Raw genomic sequence first — 20,350 nt, 5'->3', positions numbered from 1 at the left:
AACATTGGGAATAATCTTCCTGCATCTAGCCTGTCCAACCCCTTAAGAATTTTGTAAGTTTCTATAAGATCCGACCTCAATCTTCTAAATTCTAGCGAGTACAAAGCCGAGTCTATCCAGATGCTTCAAGGGTCTCGACCCGAAACGTCACTCATTCCTTCTCTCCATAGATGCTGCCTCACCCGCTGAGTTACTCCAGCATTTTGTGTCTTCCTTCGATTTTATCAGTTCTTTCGTAAACAGAAGATCTATAGGTTGTCATGTTAGCTGCTCACTGTAAATTGTCCCAAGTGCGCAGGTAAATGGTAAAATGAGGGGTGGTACAGTGGGAAATGTGGGAGAATAAGATTTGAATACATGGGTGGAACGGTGGGCTGTTTCTGTACTGTATGGGTCCATGGCTTCATTTGCATCCCACATTTAAAAGCATATCGAAAGCCTTTGTTCTCTTTGATTCAAGATTCCAGATTCCAGAGGGTTTATTGTCATTACAGCCATATACACCGTGCAATGAGATAGCGTTTCCCCAGAACCTCGGTGCTACATAGAACACAATTGGGCAACATGCTACATATATAGATATACTACGCTATACACTTCCTTACTGAAGTGCAACGAAGTAAATAGAAAATATACAAAACAACAACGCAGGACAGTAGACCACAGTGCAACAGAGTGCAGTGTTCACAAACCAAGTGTACCCAGGGTGCAGTGCAGAGTTTATGTAGCAGCAGAGATGGGGGTGGGGGGGGGTGTATTCAGATCAGTCCCTGAGCGTTGAGTCGACTGGCCTGGGGGAAGTAGCTATTGCATAGTCTGGATGTGAGGGACCGAATGCTTTGGTACCTTCTGCCAGATGGGAGGGGGGAGAAAAATTTATGTTTGAAGGGGAAGTGTGTGAAAGGCCTGTGACCCAGCGGGCCACGGAGATCGTGGAACTATTAATAGAGCTGCTTATAGTCGAGCTCCATCCTTGCCTGTCTGTCCCGGTACTGTGGCGCACATCTGCAAAGGATGTGTCATGCTGCAATTATTCTGTTTACCTGTAATCTCATAACTTGAGGAATGTTGGTAGATATTTGGTAGAAAGCCAGCTCCACTGGTTATCAATCACAGTCGAACAGCATGGAGCTACGCCCTCCGAGTTTACGGAGACTCCGAAGAAGTCTGAAGAAGGGTCTCGACCCAAAACGTCACATAGAATCATAGAAACATAGAAAATAGGTGCAGGAGTAGGCCATTCGGCCCTTCGAGCCTGCACCGCCATTCAATATGATCATGGCTGATCATCCAACTCGGTATCCTGTACCTGCCTTCTCTCCATACCCCCTGATCCCTATAGCCACAAGGGCCACATCTAACTCCATCTTAAATATAGCCAGTGAACTGGCCTCAACTACCTTCTGTGGCAGAGAATTCCAGAGATTCACCACTCTGTGTGAAAAATGTTTTTCTCATCTCGGTCCTAAAGGATTTCCCCCTTATCCTTAAACTGTGACCCCTTGTTCTGGACTTCCCCAACATTGGGAATAATCTTCCTGCATCTAGCCTGTCCAACCCCTTAAGAATTTTGTACGTTTCTATAAGATCCGGCCTCAATCTTCTAAATTCTAGCGAGTACAAACCGAGTCTATCCAGTCTTTCTTCATATGAAAGTCCTGACATCCCAGGAATCAGTCTGGTGAACCTTCTTTGTACTCCCTCTATGGCAAGAATGTCTTTCCTCAGATTAGGAGACCAAACCTGTACGCAATACTCCAGGTGTGGTCTCACCAAGACCCTGTACAACTGCAGTAAACCTCCCTGCTCCTATTCCTTCTCTCCATAGATGCTCTCTGAGCTGCTGAATTTTTGTGTCTATTTTTAGTGACCCATCAAGCATTCATTTGCACTCATCTGACCTTAATCTCAGTTTATTCTCCCCACGTTCCCATTAACTTTAAGATTCTATCACAAGGTATGTGACGTGCACCAGAGACCAATGGCACTGCCGTTTTTGAGATATGGGACGGAAACTGGAAAATCGATCAAGGGAGAACATGTGCGCTCCACACACTACTCTGCTCCCAAGGTAGTCAAAAGTGCTGGAGAAACTCAGCGGGTTTAGGCCCGAAACATTGCCTATTTCCTTCGCTCCATAGATGCTGCTGCACCCGCTGAGTTTCTCCAGCACTTCTGTCTACCTTCGATTTTCCAGCATCTGCAGTTCCTTCTTAAACACTGCTCCCAAGGTCTGGATTGAGCCTGGCACGCTGGAGCTATGACATTGCAGCTCTACCAGCTGCACCATTGCCACTTGTTGCAGATCTGTTACTTTGGTTAGTTTACTGACTCCTGCACCCTTTTTTTATTTCCCCTTCTCTCCACCCCACCCCCCTTCTTACTAACATTCTCCATCATCAGCTGACAATGTGCCCTCAGTAACAGTAACAGAGCAGGACTGGCAGCATCACTGGATAGAAGGAATGGGTGACGTTTCGGCTCAAGACTCTTCAGTCTGAAGAAGGGTCTCGACCTGCAACCTCACCCATTCCTTCTCACATTTAGCCTTTGTCACTATCTCCACCCATCTGCCCATCAGACTCCCCCTCACCTGTACCCACCCATCACTTGCCAGGCATTACCTGTATCCACCCATCACTTGCCAGGCATTACCTCAACCCCACCTGTCTTTCAAGCTTTCTTTCCCCTTACTCCACCAGTCTGAAGAAGGGTCCCGACCCGAAAAATCGCCACTCCATTCCCTCGATTGGTGCTGAGTTCCTCGTAAGGTTGCTTTTTGAGGTTTCTGACCTTGACTCAAAATACAAAGTGACATTTAAATCCTGCAATTCTTTGTGTATTGTAGCTCTCACATAATTGCTGAAGAGATGCTTTGTAACCGGAGGCATGGAAAGACAGGCACGACAAGTTTACTTGGATAGTTTGCATTTTAATTGCATACTTTGAATTACAAATCAGCAAACACGATGAATGCATAAAATGCATGGGGGAAACAAATGGTAAACATTCTAAGCATTAAGCAGGTTAGGCAGCCTCTGTGAAGAAAGAACTAGTATTTCAGGCCTTGATCGTTTGTGAAAACTAGAAAGTTCAACTGGTTTTTAAGCAAGCTGCAGGGAAATTGGATTTGGGTGGGGATGAAGGGAGGGAAATTCTATCTGTGTGAAAGGCAGGAGGGAGTAAATGATAAGTTATAGTGTGAGGTAATGGAAAATCAGTGAAAAAGTAGTGCTTGCATCAAAATGAAACTGAGGCTGGAGTTTGTTGTGTTGGTTTTCAAGTTTAGTTCAATCATTCAACAAGTTCAACCAAAGACTACAAAAAGTAGTAAACACTGCCCAGTCCATCATCGGCTCTGACCTTTCTTCCATCAACGGGATTTATCGCAGTCGCTGCCTCAAAAAGGCTGGCAGTATCATCAAAGACCCACACCATCCTGGCTACACACTCATCTCCCTGCTACCTTCAGGTAGAGGGTACAGGAGCCTGAAGACTGCAACAACTAGGTTCAGGAATAGCTACTTCCCCACAGCCATCAGGCTATTAAACCTGGCTCGGACAAAACTCTGATTATTAATAACCCATTATCTGTTATTTGCACTTTATCAGTTTATTTATTCATGTGTGTATATATTTATATTATGGTATATGGACACACTGATCTGTTTTGTAGTCAATGCCTACTATGTTCTGTGTGCTGAAGCAAAGCAAGAATTTCATTGTCCTATCAGGGACACATGACAATAAACTCACTTGAACGAACATTTCAAAGTACTCAACTTAATGAGGGGTTGCTGCTCAAGTTTAATTGCACTTCATTGGAACAGTAGAGGAGGCCAAGGAGAGAGAAATTAGAGATGGTATGAGAATTTGAGGGACATTATGCGTGGAGTGAAAAGCTTATACTTTAAGTGTGAAAATGCTTCAAGTGCTCACAGGCAAAACAATTTGTGCTGAGCTTAAGGTAGAAATAAGAGAGGAGGTGATTAAAAGCAAAAGAAAATCAAGGGAGGAAGAAGATGGGCAGATGTTTAAGAAAGTAATTCCAGAGTGTAAACTCTTTGCAGCTTAAGGCACAAGCTCCAGTAGCTGAATGGTTTGAGTCATGTCTAAAAGGGCTGCAGATATGATTACAGATCTTGATGATTACAGATATCTTGAATGGTTTGAAGAGATTAGAGATAAGAGACAAAACCAACGGGACTTTAAAATGTGCAAATAGCTGTGAATTTTAAAATTAAGGCTTTTAATCAGGTGCCCGTGTAATTCAGCAAGTGTTAGGGAGGTGAGCAACAGAGTTTTGGGGAGCCTCAATTTACAGAGTAGGATGGCGGCCAACTCTCACGCATTGAGCGTGAGAATCACGTATTTGGCCAAATTCTCCCGCTCTCACGCTGTTCACAAATTTCTCACGCTCTGTCGTGAGAAATTCTGTGATCAACGAAAATTTCGAAACTCATATCAACTGCATGGGCCGCGGGTGTTGGAAGCAGAAGCAGCGGCGGGGACAGATGCAGACGGGGAGCCGGGGCTGGCGAGTGTTTGCCGGGCTGGCGAGTGCTTGCCGGGCCAGCGAGTCGCCCGCTGCAGCTCCGGACATAGAGCAGCCTCAGTGCAAGAGTCCCGGGTTGTCAGAGGCGTCGGAAGCATTGTGCCGATGCCGTGAGTCTCTGTTCCGAATTTGCCCAGGTGACCGGCATGGACCAGGCTGCGGCTCGGTGCATCCTGGAGGACAACCAGTGGCTGCTGGAAGTAAGTACCAAGCACTGGGTAGAAACGGTGGAAATGGGGGTGGTTGGAGAAAGCATCCTGCTTGCCTGCTAGATTTTCACATACTGTAACTGCAGGAAACATGTTCCCGATGTTTGGGGAGTTCAGGGGGTCACAGTTTAAGAATAAAGGGTAGGCCAGTTAGGACTGAGATGAGGACAAACTTTCTTCATGCAGGGACTTGTGAATCTGTGGAATTCTTTGCCACATAAGGCAGTGGAGGCCAATTCACTGGATGTTTTCAAGACAGAGTTACATTTAGCTCTTGGGGCTAGCGAAATCAAGGGATATGGGGAACAAACAGCTACTGATTTTAGATGAACAGCCATGATCATATTGAATGGCAGTGCTGGCTCAAAGGGCAGAATAGCCTATTCCTGCACCTATGTTCTATGTTTCTACGCTTGAGTATATGGCAATAAAATTCGACCACTTGATTTTGAAGCATTCGTGCATGTTGGAGGTATAATGTAGTCATAAGGTGATACACTCCCCCCCCCCCCCCCCCCAGGCTTGGTCTCTCGCAATTCCTCACTCCCAACTTTCACCCAATGTTGGCAGCCCTGGAGAAGGCTGAGAAAGGCTGAGCAGAATGGGCATTGGAATGCTTGATTCTAGAGGCAGCAGAGCCTTTGAAGGCCTCGGAAGCAGATGAACTGAGAGAACGACCAAGTTTAATGTCGAGCTGGGTGGACTTGATAAAGTTCAGGAGTCACTTTAGTTTAGTTTTGAGAGACAGCGCGTAAACAGGCCCTTCTGCCCACCAAGTCCGCGCTGACCAGCATTCCCCGTACACAAGCACTATCCCACACATTACAATCTTTAACGAAGCCAATTAATCTACAAACCTGTACATCTTTGGAGTGTGGGGGGGAACTGAAAGACCTGGAGAAAACCCATGTAGTCACAGGGAGAACATACAAACTCCGTACAGACAGCACCCGTAGTCAGGATCGAACCCGTGCCTTTAGTACCCGTGCCTTTAGTATCGTAACTCCACCGCTGCGCCACCGTGCCATCTACTTGGCTCCGATATGAGTCTGGTTCAGTTGCTAACAAGATGGTTGGATTTGGAGGTTGGGGAGTTTATAAATACATGTTTTTGCACTTTCATTTGGATAAATAAGTTTTCAATGTCTGGTGAGTTCATAAAGTTCTTGTGTATTGAAATTCGAGGTGTCCGTCTCAACTGACTTGATTTCATTTTCAACTCGTGTTCCGCTGTCTGTTGAATGTTTCCGTGGCTAGAACGGTCACTTTATGAAGAAAATCACCCTTGAGCAGAAAGGAGGGGGTTTGGAAATTGTTTCTCTTTGCTTTGTGGAAACTTGGAACATTTATGAAAGCAGCTCTGTATTGCCCTTCTTTATCTGTAAAGGTCTCTAGTTTATCTACGCAGTTGTGATTCCTTGTGACTGAGCAGTTTGTTCTTGTTTACCCTGGGCCAGGAATTTTGTTGTCTGCTCCAGCCATTCTGCTTTTAGTTTCCAACTCGATTTCTCATTTCAAACCAGCATTGGAACAATGGCAGTCTTGGTGGGAAACACCTTTAACAATACAAAGTGCAGCACCGTGGCTCAGCGACAGAGAGCTGCCTTACAGCGCCAGAGACACGGGTTTGAGCCTGACTACAGGTGCTTGTCTGTACAGAGTTTAAACGTTCTCCCCGTGACTTGCGTGGGTTTTCTCCGGTATCTCCGGTTTCCTCCCACACTCCAAAGACGTGCAATTTTGTAGGCTAATTGGCTTGGTATAAGTGTAAATTGTCCCCAGTGTGTAGGATTGTATATGGGAATCGCTGGTAGGGCAGACTCGGAGGGCCGAAGGGCCTGTTTCCACGCTGCATCTCTAAACTAAACTAAAACACAAAGTACTTGAGGAACTCTGGAGTTCAGGCAGCATTGATGGAGGGATTGGATAGTACATTTTGTGTCTTGACCCCCTTCAGACTGATTATAGTGGGTTTGGCGGAGAAATTAATGCTGGATACGAGAGGTAGGGTCTGCACAAAGCCTAGCAAGTGATGGGTGAATGTGGGGCGAGGGGTTGATTAGTGGACACAGGTTAGAGATGAAAAGGAGACGAAAGATGTCGGGTAAGAGGAGAGAGGAGGAGTGAAATGTAAAGCCAAAGGGAGGGATAGAGGAGGAAGGGGGCAGGAGAGGGTGTTTTATTATCGTATGTCCCAGATAGAAGAATGAAATTCTTACTTGCTGCAGCACAATAGTATATGTAAACACAATAAACTGTAAATAATATGATAAACGAGAGAGAGGGAAAAAAGTTCAGTGTGTATATATGTATATGTGTGTGCGCGCGCATGTGTGTGTGTGTGTGTGTGTATATATATATTTTGTGTGTGTATATAATATATATATATATATATATATATATATATACACGTACACACACATATACGTGCACATATATATATATATATATATATATATATATATATATATATATATATATATATATGCACGTATATATACGTATATATATATATATATATAGTTATATATATACGTATATATATATATACGTGTGTATATATATATATATATATATACGTGTATATATATATATATATACGTGTATATATATATATATATATATATATACGTGTATATATATATATACGTGTGTATATATATATATACGTGTATATATATATATACGTGTGTATATATATATATACGTGTGTATATATATATATACGTGTGTATATATATATATACGTGTGTATATATATATATATACGTGTGTGTATGTATATATATACGTGTGTGTATATATATATACGTGTGTGTATATATATATATACGTGTGTGTATATATATATATACGTGTGTGTATATATATATACGTGTGTGTGTGTATATATATATATCGTGTGTTTGTATATATTATATACTTGTGTGTAATATCTATAAATACTGTGTTGTATATATATATATATATACTGTGTGTATATATATATTATATACGTGTGTGGATATATATATATATATATGTGTGTGTATATATATATATATATATATATATACATATATATACATATATGTGTGTGTATATATATATATATATATATATACGTGTGTGTATATATATATACGTGTGTGTGTATATATATATATATATATATACGTGTATATATACGTGTATATATATATATATATATATATACTAGTATATATATATATATATATATATATATATATACACGTGTATATATATATATATATATATACGTGTGTATATATATATATACGTACATATACGTTCACACACACACACACACACACACATATATGTGTATATATGTATATATATGATGATGCTGGCTGCCTTTTTGAGGCAGTGACTCCGATAAATCCCTTTGATGGTGGGATAAAAGAGAAATGAGGCACTCTGGATTGGGAGATATGCATGGGAAGGAGGGGAATTGAGGATGACGGGGGGGGGGTGAAATATGGTTGAGGCACAGGAAGGAGAGAGGGGGTAGCTGGGGTATTATTTAAAATTTGAGAATTCAATGTTCATACACTGGATTATACCCTGATGCTTCATTTAACAATACAAACCCTGACGCTGTCTCAACATTCCAAATCGAGAGAATTATGAGTGATGCTGTCCAAAGTGGAGAGGCGTCAGTGGTAGGTAAAGGGCAAGTCCCACTTTCAAGACCTAATTCACAACCTTTTTTACTCGTGGACATTTTTCATCATAATACAAAAAAACGCCCTGACCTACTTGATGTCACGAGTACTTACGACTAGCATCACCTGCTACGCCCTACCTACGACCTTGTGACGACCATGCTGCGAGTATGAGTCAAGGGCAAACTCGGCAGAGGTGGTGAATTAGGTCGTGAAAGTGGGACAGGCCCTTTATGATTCTTCTATTGGAAGTAAGTTTAAAGTAAGGTTGCAGAAGGCACATTCAGTCTGAAGAAGGGTTTCTGCCCGAAACGTTGCCTATTTCCTTCGCTCCATAGATGCTGCTGCACTCGCTGAGTTTCTCCAGCATTTTTGTGTACCTGCAGAAGGCACATGTTTGGGCTGTTAGGTTTTTGAGAGTTTGAAGCATGCACCGACTTTACCATGAACCAGAGGGGTAGGATAGGAAGAGGAAAGAGTGGTCTTTGCTGCCATGAATAATTGCTGGTCTGAGAGTTCTATGCCTGCTTGGAAGCAGAGAATAGGGAATCCAGATGGGATAGCTGCCTTTTATGGGTGAGTCACATAGAATCTAGAGTTTTAACTCAATTCATTGTCACGTGTACCGGGGAGGAAGAATGAAAAGCTTTTTTTGTTGCGTGCTATTCAGTCAGTGGAAAGACGATATGATTGTAATCATGCCTTCCACAGTGTAGATAGAGGATAAAGGGAATAACATTTAGTTCAAGGTAAAGATAGTCTGAGAGTCTCCAATGAGATAGATGATAGCTCAGGATAGTAACCCCCTCTTCCCTCTTCCTATGCTTCAATCAAGGCAATCCAGCCTTCTCATTCTTTCTCAATGACTCCTACTGGAAAGCACTTGCAAATTAAACGGGAATAAGATCCGGATCAGCAGGAAGTCTGCTGAATCCCATTGGGATACTGTTGAATCACCAGCCCCGATTTTAAAATGGCAGCACAGAGCTCCAATTCTTTTTGAGGAGAATTGTACCAAACGCGACAGATACAACAGATACAGGTAAATTTCTACTAATAACATTTTTTTTTTTTCATCATTTGCATTGTTTAGGTCAATTTTGTCCACAGCCAGTTAGAAGTGGGTATAGCCAGGGTTAGACTGACATTTGATTCAGCACATTGTTCTTCAAAGCTCCTGATGACCAAATCTTCCAGAAGGTGTTTTAATCCTTATTTTGAACGAGGGAACAACCAACACCCCATTTTTCATCTTGGGCAGATCATGGCACAATTTTGAAAATGCTACTATGGTAACTCTAGCACTTTTAGTCAATAATTAAACGGCAAACATTACCAAACAGTATCTGGTAACATCACATTGCTCCATGTGGCAACATACCGACGACTGCATTTCCTACGTTACAAAAGTAATGACACGTCAGATGTATTTGACTGTAAAGCTATTTGCGATTTGAAACATTGCTGATATAGTGTGAGGCCCCAATGGTTAATACAGCATTTGAAGGAATCAAACAGCCTCTTGGGTCTCTATTTTCCAGCACTTTGAGCTCTGGACAGAACGGGACAAGTTGTACAACTCGAGCAAAACACAAAGTGCGACAGGAACTCATCGAGTTAGGTAGCATCTGGGGAGGCCGTGGTTCTAGACCAGAAACGTCACCTCCCTAGATGCTGCCTGATCCACTGAGTTTAGTTTAGAGATTTAGCATGGAAACTGGCTCTTCGGCCCAGCGAGTCTGTGACAGCCAGCGAACCCCACACACTATCAATACCCTACTACACACTAGGGACAATTTACCAGGCCTATTAGCCTGCAAACCTGTATGTCTTTAGAGTTTGGAATGGAAACCGGAGCTCCTGGAGAACTCCCAAGCATGTCACGGGGAGAATGTGCAAACTCTGTACAGTAAACACCTTCTGTCAGGATTGAATCCGCGTCTCTGGCGCTGTAAGGGAGCAACTCTACCACTGTGCCACATGCTCCAGCTGTTTTCCTCAGGATTCCAGCATCTGCAGCCCTCGTGCCTTGTGGATAACCTTTTTTGTCGTGCTTGCAAAGGTTCTTTTGAAGAGAATGGCCTGCTCTTGGATAATTCTATGAGTCGTGTCGGAGACAGTGAGCGTGAGGGCTCCAAACATCTAAAAGCATATAGTGCCAGCAGGTAGGAAGTGTCTCCGTACTGTACACTGCACAATGGCAATAAAGATTGAATCTGAATCAGAAAGGTTAGGCTGTGATTTTGGAAATGAATGCTTTAACTCTTCAAATTGTGGATTAGTAAAAATTTAAATAGCTCTTATTTTCAAGGCAAATTTGTATGTGTGTCATCGATCGCTCGTGGCAGTTTAAGAAAAAAGAAACAACTATGAGTCTAACGTTTGTCTTCAGTGCAGTGGAAACTTTCTCCAGCGTGCTTCAAGTTGCTGCCTAAAACAAGAGGCTCATTAGTTTTGTGCGGGGCTGCATAGGAAACTCATTGAATCACATGTTCCACAAGTGAAAGAGCGTATAGTCTTTGGTGTCACATTAAATTCCACGCTTCCCCCTCCTCGACTGGAATAGATAGTATTTGTCTCAATGTGCTGTGTCATGTGCTTTCATACACTATTTCATGTGATGTTTTATGCTCTCTTTTTCTCTTTCTAAATAACCCCATGATCCAGATTGAGGTTTGGTCAGAGTCCTTGCTTTGAAAATGTACCATGCTCAGTCGCTTTATTTATGTGGTTAGTGAGCGAACGGGAATATACATTATATAAGAACAGTAACTGGAAAGCAAACTGGTTTTAAATCTGAAATAAAAATGAATTATAGAAATAGGTCGGGCAGCATCTAGATAGAGAGAAAGAGAGAGAGAGGGAGAGAGAATTTCACTGTTTTTACCTCTTGTGGATGCAGTGTGACAATTTCAAGCTCTTTTTTTAAATGTAATAGTATTTATGTTATGTACTGGTATAATGAAGGGCCGCACAGAGGTAGAGTTGCTGCCTTAAGGACCTGTCCCACTTTCCTGACCTAATTCACGACCTTTTTTATTCGTGGACATTTTTCATCAGGCTAGAAAAAACGGCGTGACCTACTTAATGCCTCGAGTACCTACGACGAGCATCATAACCTCCTACGACCTCGTGACGACCATGCTGCGAGTACGAGTCAAGGGCAAACTCGGCAGAGGTCGTGAATTAGGTCATGAAAGTGGGACAGACCCTTTCGACTGCCAGAGACCCCTATTCGATCCTAACTACGGGTGCTGTATGGACAGAGTTTGTACGTTCCCCCAGTGACTGTGGGTTTTCTCCAGGAGCTCCGGTTTCCTCCCACATTCCGAAGATATACAGGTTTGCAGGTTAATCCAGTGGTTCCCAACCTTTTTTTAGCTCATGGCCCCCTTAGGATCTTTTAATTTTTCTGTGGCCCCCCCCTGACATTATTAGCGGAAAAAAAGTACTTCAATATTATAATACCTTCCATAAAAATATCAGTCTATTAATTGCACGTATATTCTCTTTTATTCTATTCCAAAAACATCAAAAATATTGCAACTACATAGATTTAAATTTATTAGAACTGAAATTTAGGAGGCAACAGGGTGGTAGCTCTGTGGCCCCCTTCATTGAACCTGTGGCCCCCTAAATCCCAATTTTTTTTCTGTGGCCCACCTGAAATTTGCCATTGCCCCTTTGGGGCCATGTGGCCCCAGGTTGGGAATCACTGGGTTAATCGACTTCTATTAATAGTCCCGAGTGTCGTTTAGTATTCGTGTATGGTGATCACTTGATGGCGTGGACCTGGTGGGCCAAAGGGCCTGTTTCCACTGCTGTATGTGTAAAGTAAAGTCTAAATATCCTCTTACCATACATTTTATCCAAATCCCTAATTTTACATAGTTACATCAAACCCCTTTGTCTTTTTCTGAAGAAAGTGTCGCAGCCATTCTAAATTATCCTTGTATCCGGATCCTCTCCTCCCAGAAGCCAAGCTCATAAATCATTTCCCTGCTGAATTCCTTCACATCCTTCCTATAATGTCGTGCTCAGATTTGAGCATGACTCTCCACCCAAGACTGCACCAGTGTTTTCGGCAAAACTGCTTGTTTATATCCTGTTGCAATCTAACACATTTCTTCGTGCCGTAATCAGCGATTATACAATTCTGGCTCTACGGTTTTTGCTGTTCCACACAAAACAGCACAAGAACAGACCCTTCAGCTCACAATATCTGTGACAAACATGATGCCAACATGAACTAATCTAATTTGCCTGCACACCATCCATGTCCTTCCATTCCCTGCATATCCATATGCCTACGCAAAAGCCTCCGTCTACCTATCCTGAAAATTCAAGTAATTCAAGAGCCTTGGTGTTTACCTTTTCTTTCCTTTTGCTTGCTTGTGGGAAGTTGTGACCTTTTCATTTCTAAATTTCTTGCGAAGAAGAGATTATGTAAGGAATATCCTATTAGTCCTTTCAGTGTGTCCATCTCCATTCTGGGCCACTTGATCCTGACTTATTGTGTTGCTGTTGCATCGCTCCACCTATTCCTACTTTTGCTCGTGCAATTAGAGTGGGTGTGTGACTTTGCAAGTAACTTGTGCACCCTGTAATTACAGTTGAATTATTGAAACTTCAGTGAGATGGCAGATGCCTGGTACAGCGTATTCAATATTGAAAGAAATCAGAGTCTGTTCTGACACGGCTCATTAACCTCTAGTGCAAATTGTGCTGTTGTTCTACTTTGTGACTTGGGTAGGAGACGTATTAATCTGGAGCAAGATACTTCTATCTCTTCTATCACGAGTCCAGATGGACTTTCTGGCTCAAAATATCGATGTCCATTTCCCTCCACAGATGCTGCTTGGCCTGCTGAGTTCCCCAAGCAGATTTTGTTCTATCTCAATAACCTTGTTATCTCCAGCATTTTGTGTCTATCTTCGGTATATACCAGCATCTGCAGTTCCTTTCAACACATCTAAGCTAGTTCCATTTGCCTGCGTTTGGCCTATTTCCCTCTAAATCTGTCTTAAGTGGGAGGAGCCATCTTGGGGAACGGCTGCTAACCAGCAGCCGTCTGTTCAAATCATTTTTTTTTGAAGTTTTTAGTAAGTCTTGTGCTTCGTCTGTTGGAGAAATTGACTTTTTAATGTGGGGGGGAAGGGGGTAATTATACTTCTAGGTCCCTACCTGGTCGGTGAGGCAGCTTTTTCTCCGGGCTGCCCCGTCGACCCGTCCTCGCGGCCTACCAGCGGGCGTGGAGCGCCGTTTGCTGGCGGGGACTGCCAACACCTCGGCTTCGTTGGCGGCACAGCGCTGGAGCGCTATCGCGGAGCGGAGCGGGCGATGCCTTGCCTGGGTCGCCGCGCTGGATCGACGCGCTGGAGCTCCGGTGAGCTGTGACCGCCGAGATCAACACCTCTGGGCTGCGGGTCTGCGGAGCGGAGTCGACTCTAACATCGGGAGCCTGGGAGCTCCAACCCGGCGCGGCCTTGTCAGCTTCGGAAGCCGCGGTCCCCAGTTAGGAAGCGGCCGTTCCAGGTGGCCCAGCCGCTGTGAGGACTCTCCCGACGCCGGGCAACACCACCCGGCCAGAACGGCCAGGAACATCGGGCCTCCTAGAGGCAATAGCGGTGGCCTTAATAGGCCTGACTTTGGGTGAACTGGGGATGGGGACTGGACATTGTGCCTTCCCCCACAGTGGTATCCACTGTGGGGGGATGATTTTTTTGTGTGTAAGTTAACATGTTAGTCTGTGTCCAAGATGGCTGTCGGAGGGGAGAGTGGACGCTGGCGCGCTTTAGCTGCCGCTGCTCTCTCTTCACATTGTTTTTTGATTTTTTGTCTTTGGAGCGATTTCTGTCTTTAATTTGTGTATTGGTGATGTCCTTATTATTTATTTTACTCCGACTATATGTTTTTTTCACTTCTGTTAATTTCTGTAAGGTGTCCTTGAGACTTTGAAAGGCGCCCGCAAATAAAATTTATTATTATTATTATTATTATCTAGAGCAGTGGTTCTCAAATGGGGGTACGCGTACCCCTGGGGGTACGTGAAGGCACTCCAGGGGGTACGTGAGATTTTAAAATATAGGCCTACATATATGTAGGCCTATATTTTTGCGCTGGTTAGGGGGTACTTGGCTGAAAATATATTTCACAGGGGGTACATCACTGAAAAAAGGTTGAGAACCACTGATCTAGAGACCTCCCACTGGAATGCAGAGTGTTAAAGCCATCATCTTTCAAAATGGGAAATTGAACCACGTGTTTGGACTGTCCTCTTGGACGTGTAGATATCCCATGGCATTGTTCAAAGACCAGGGAAATCCCTGCTACTGTTCTGACAAATGTGCAGCTATTGACCAGTTTCACCAAAATAGGTCATTGTTTAGTGGGCCAAAAGCAAAGATGGTTTGAAGTCTGAAATAAAATTGGAGAATGCTGGATGTTTTCAGCAGGTCAAACAGCATCAGTGGAGGCAAAAGTGTTATTGCTTCAGGTCAGCCTTTCATCCAAACCTTTATTGCGTGACTTTGCACTGTGTACATTGGCTGCTGTATTTCTATCATCGTGGCAGTAAATCCACTTCAAAAATGTCTAACTTGCTACAAAGTACTTGTGGAATGCCTGCCTGCCCTGAACATTGTGATAGACATACACACCGGAGGTGATATCTTTGCTGCTTGGTGGCAGGGTTGGAAACGTGCATGTCTGAGCATTCTTATGGCCATAATTACCATTTTATGTGTTCTTGATGGTTTTATTCCTGTAATGCAACAGAAACTGTAGAGATGACTCAGTAAACATTTCCAAATTCAGTCTAAATCGGATATAGAAATAGCATACTCATGGAACAATCATAGGCTCGTGATTCAAAGTTAGAACATTTTTGAGCCAAGACAGAATTAGCTTTGTCTTTTCCTGGGCGTATCATCCTGCTGTATTTTTGCTTGCATTATGCAATGTGCGGTGTACTGACAAATATTATGCTGTCACACTGCCGTTTAGTCTTGGTAAGACAAGATTCCAGACACCATTCTTCTGTTCCAAACAAATCTCCCCAGAGCTGACATGTTTTTGAAAGAATCACAGAGCAGGTAGGCAGGGCATGTCGGAAGGTAGACTAAAGTGCTGGAGAAACTCAGCGGGTGCAGCAGCATCCATGGAGCGAATGTTTTGGGCCAAAACCCTTCTGTCAGAAGAATGCTTGCTGACAGAATACCAAAGCAGCTACTTCATGGTGAGCAGACTGAGATTAAATGATTAAGAAGGAACTGCAGATGCTGGAAAATCTACCTGAGATTAAATGATCACGTGATGCACAGAAAAACAGACTTTAAAGTCTTACAACATGTGTGAAGAGTTTCAACATTGACACACACACACCGCTGGGAACAAAGGGCATTGGACAGTGCTGTTTGGTGCGCTTGTATAAATGCGGTGCTCCCTTGTAAACGGGGAAGCTACAGTGGAAGAAGCAGAATTAAAAAGAATCTCAAATTGAGAGCCATTGGTGCAGCATCCCTCCACCTCTGTTTCCTGTGTTTAAGCCCTGATTGATCTAATCAGTCATCTCCATACACATTGCAACATTCTAAACTAGATGTCATGGCCTTCCTTGAATGAGTGACGAACAGTGACAACAGATAAGATATGATGCATACTGTTGAAATGAATGACTAATTGTATCTAAGTTGGACAGTGGCGTAGTGGTAGAGTTGCTGCCTTACAGCGCCAGATTTGATCCTGACCTCAGGTGCTGTCTGTCCAGAGTTTGTACCTTCTCCCCGTGACCACGTGGATTTTCTCCGGGTGCTCCGGTTTCCTCCCACACTCCAAAGACGTACAGGTTTGTAGATGAATTGGCTTTGGAAAAAATAGTAAATTGTCTACGTAGGATAGCGCTAATGTACGGGGTGATCGCTGGTCGGTGCAGACTCTGAGCTGAAGGGCCTGTTTCCACACTATATCTCTAAAATCTGAAGTAAAGTTGTGGGAAGGGGTGAGAGTGCTGTGTTTGGGTACAGCTATCATTAAACTCTGAAGACTGTGAGGAGTTGTTGCTTCTTGCGGTTCCTGGTGGGGTTAGCGTTATAGCAAAAATCCCAGTCAATGAGTGAGGTTTGAAACCCTGATTCAGGATCAAACTGGAAGCAAAACCTAAAGAGTTAGTCAATGCTGCTTTCCGTCATCGCTCATTATTCATTGTGAGCGTCAGTCAGTGTGGTGTCTCACGTTTGAGGGTGTGTCTGAGTGACGTCGCAAATACTGGAATAAAAGCCAAAACTCCACGGTTGCTGTATTAACTCGGAGAAACTTCTGATGCCTGTGGCTGCCTAGGTAACGTTCTCAGATTTAATTTTTACTTTTAAATGTATTCTGGAATCTTTCTGTTTGCACTTCCTGGAGTGTATTTCCCATTCAAATCTTCCAGGATTTGAAATGACTTGCCGTTTTGGAATTCTTCTGGAGTGTGTCAAATTCCAGTTAGCAGTGTTGAGTGGATGTCACATTCTATAGTTTTAGCCAACTTTCTGAATCGTGCCTGCTTGGTATTCAAAATAATATCAAGGTTAATATCACGATCATTAAAATCATGTTTTGCCTCGCATTATGTATTGTGACTAAGAGCACCTGATCAGTTGAGAAGTTGTATTATTTATATTCAAAATTAAAAGTTGGTAAGATGCATATGTAAGGAAGGGTCCCGAGCCAAAACGTTAGTCTGAAGAAGGGTCCCGACCTGAAATGTCACCTACACATTTTCTCCAGAGATGTGGCCTAACATGCTGAGTTAAGGGGCCTGTCCCACTTTCCCGAGTCCTCTGCCGAGTTGAAAGAGCCTTCAAAAAAAAAAATCAAGAATTTTGTGATCTACGAACTCCTCCTCCCGGCTATCTTTTTACTCGTGGACTTTTGTGTCATGCTGAAAAAAACGTCACGGCTTTCCTGATGCCCCGAGTACCTACGGCTGGCATAACGAGCCGCTACAGACATTCTCCGAGTTTGAATCAAGGGGAAATCTCGGGAGAATTCGTGAGTAACTCAGGAAAGTGGGACAGGCCCCTTAACTCAGCATGTTATGCCACATCTCTGGAGAAAATGTGTCCTGTACTTTGTGTCTGCAATTGAGTTTCAGTTTGGTGACTCCCCCGAGCATTGAGAATGCACCATATTCAGTAAGGGAGGAGGGCTGGAAAAGTTGCAGGTTCCCTTTCTCGGACAAAGCTTGAACCAGGCAGGATACTGTGATCGTTCCTGTGGCCGTTTTAATTTAACACCACACAAATGCAGAGTGTCTGAATCTTGCGCTCTTCTACTGAGTGGCTTTATTGAATTGAATTTCACAATTTGCCGTGGTGGCTTTTTGATCTTGTGACCTTGAGCGTTGCTGGTCGAGTTCCGCAGCCACTGGTGTTTTGATTACTAGTAGGTGATCCGTGTAGGTGAATACACTGTGGCCATTGTTAACTCTGTTATAACCAGAACACATTGTTTTGTGGACTGGGTGCAGTCCCTAGGCGCAACAGTCATGTCTTTGTTTGTGGCTGCTTGGTCTTTGAGGCGGGGTGGGGGGGAGGGGGGGGGGGGGGCGGTTAGTGTGGGCAGGTCTGCCCTGCTGGTTTGGGGTGAGCGAGTAAAGTCCGTCTGCACCTTTCCTGAATACCACGGCAGCACAGATTCATGCTTGTGGAATGGTGAAGTGAAGGAGATAAGGAACTGCTGATGCTGGAATCTTGAGCAGAACACACAGTTCGGGGGGGGTCCTATCTTTCCATGTGCCAGATTATTGGCTGTGATTTGCGTAGGGCATGTTGGAGTCTAGCTGCCCTGTCATCGGCGGTCACTCGAAAGGAGTACGACTCCTCTCCATAGGGTCGTCTACTTGTGGGTCTGCAGATGTCTGTAGAGGCCGATCCGAGATCCACACGCCTTGGTGCAACGTGGGCAGTGGAGTCGAGCTGCACTGTACAGTGCCTTATTGAAACGTAGAAACATAGTAAATAGGTGCAGGAGTAGGCCATTCGGCCCTTTGAGCCTGCACCGCCATTCAATATGATCATGGCTGATCATTCAACTTCGTATCCTGTACCTGCCTTCTCTTCATACCCCCTGACCCCTTTAGCCACAAGGGCCACATCTAACTCCCTCTTAAATATAGCCAATAAACTGGCGCAGGGCTGTAAGGGATCTGCCCAAGTTCTATGTCACAAAAGAAAATTGACTAGCCTATAGGTTACAAAAAAGATAAATAACACAAAATGCTGAAATCCCCAATCTCCAATTTCGACTGCTCCATTGACGGCCAAGAGGGGGGGTGGGGGTTGTTGGTGGGGGTGGGCAAGTCGGGCCGAAGGGGCTGTTTCCACTCTGTGATAAAGAGTTTAAGAAGGAACTGCAGATGCTGGAAAATCGAAGGTACACAAAAATGCTGGAGAAACTCAGCGGGTGCAGCAGCATCTATGGAGCGAAGGGAATAGGCAACGTGACGTTACCTATCTCCTTCGCTCCATAGATGCTGCTGCACCCGCTGAGTTTCTCCAGCATTTTTGTGTACATAGAAACATAGAAAATAGGTGCAGGAGTAGGCCATTCGGCCCTTCGAGCCTGCACCAACATTCAATATGATCACGGCTGATCATCCAACTCGGTATCCTGTACCTGCCTTCTCTCCATACCCCCTGATCCCTTTAGCCACAAGGGCCACATCTAACTCCCTCTTAAATATAGCCAATGAACTGGCCTCAACTACCTTCTGTGGCAGAGAATTCCAGAGATTCACCACTCTCTGTGTGAAAAATGTTTTTCTCATCTCGGTCCTAAAAGATTTCCCACTTATCCTTAAACTGTAACCCCTTGTTCTGGACCTTCCACTGTGATACTCTGACTCTGTGACTCCTGCATTTTCTCTTTAAATCTCTCTTGCCTTTTTTATCCTTCTAAGTTTGTCTCTTGAAAGGCTCGTGACTGCCTACCTACAATGTTAGTCCCCGTGTCTCCTTGGCGTAAGATGCTATTTTTTCCAAATAACACTTGTGAAGCCCCGTTAAAGATTTGACGGCACTAATGGTGCTATATAAATGCATGGAGTGGTTGAGCTTATTTGGAGCTCCTGATGCCCAAATTCACTTCACTAGGCAAGTGTTAAAGTTTATTAATAAAGTGAGCTGCTTCTCTCCTGTGCTTCTGTGTGAACTCGATGACCGAACTGTGAATTAGCTGGTTTCATCAGCCAGGAGTTGGCACTGTTCCTGAAAGTCTTAAACCTCTGCACCAGGGTTGAAACTATGCATAAAATAACAAGCTGTGTGGTTTGTTTTGACTAGAGCTATGATCAGTGTTTTTTTAAAGTTTGAAGGCCCAGAGAGACTCCTAATGAGCTGAAGTCATTGATGTTGCTGGGTTTGGAGAGCCTGGAGCAGCACTGAGTCCAATCTTTTACAATATGTAAAAGAATATGTGATTCTGTTTGTGGTTTGTTTGGTTGTTTGTTTGTTTGTCTTTTTGCACAAAGTCCGCGAGCATTGCCACTTTTCATTTCACTGCACATCTCGTATGTGTATGTGACGAATAAACTTGACTTGACTTGACTTCCCACCCCATGGAGCTTGTTTGCGCCCACCCATTTTCCCATGAGGCAGGTTGGATGGCTTATCTTCCTGCGTGCATTTTAACTCCCATCTTGTGGTTTAATTATTGACACATTTAACTTGCAAAATAACCACAATAAACGGGACTATTTCACACTAAACGTTTTTCACGTTATTCCCTATGTCATGTATCTGTACGTTGTGGACGGCTCTATTGTAATCATGTACTGTCTTTCTGCTGACTAGTTAGCACGCAACAAAAGCTTTTCACTGTACCTCGGGACACGTGACAATAAATTAAACTCAAACTCAAAGTGGTAGGAAGGAACT

General features: G+C 43.7%; 1 protein-coding gene and 2 long non-coding RNA genes across 3 annotated transcripts in view; 2 read left to right on the top strand and 1 right to left on the bottom strand.

Annotated features, from left to right (window-relative positions):
- The window catches only part of LOC116967858 (inositol-trisphosphate 3-kinase C-like), a 54,318-nt gene that overhangs the window by 21,267 nt on the left and 12,701 nt on the right, over nucleotides 1-20,350 (top strand). The gene's annotated exons all lie outside the window — the stretch shown is intronic.
- On the bottom strand, nucleotides 197-16,769 carry LOC116967860. Its single transcript, XR_004410348.1, has 3 exons — nucleotides 16,737-16,769; nucleotides 8,354-8,358; nucleotides 197-209 (listed from the first exon to the last, which is right to left on the bottom strand). It is a non-coding gene; the product is annotated as an uncharacterized LOC116967860 (long non-coding RNA).
- On the top strand, nucleotides 711-4,336 carry LOC116967859. The gene is made up of 3 exons (XR_004410347.1): nucleotides 711-742; nucleotides 3,473-3,479; nucleotides 4,325-4,336. It is a non-coding gene; the product is annotated as an uncharacterized LOC116967859 (long non-coding RNA).

This window comes from Amblyraja radiata, chromosome 41 (genome assembly GCF_010909765.2).
Source record: "Amblyraja radiata isolate CabotCenter1 chromosome 41, sAmbRad1.1.pri, whole genome shotgun sequence".
Lineage (NCBI taxonomy): Eukaryota > Metazoa > Chordata > Chondrichthyes > Rajiformes > Rajidae > Amblyraja > Amblyraja radiata.
This window is presented reverse-complemented; position numbering and strand designations above follow the sequence as displayed.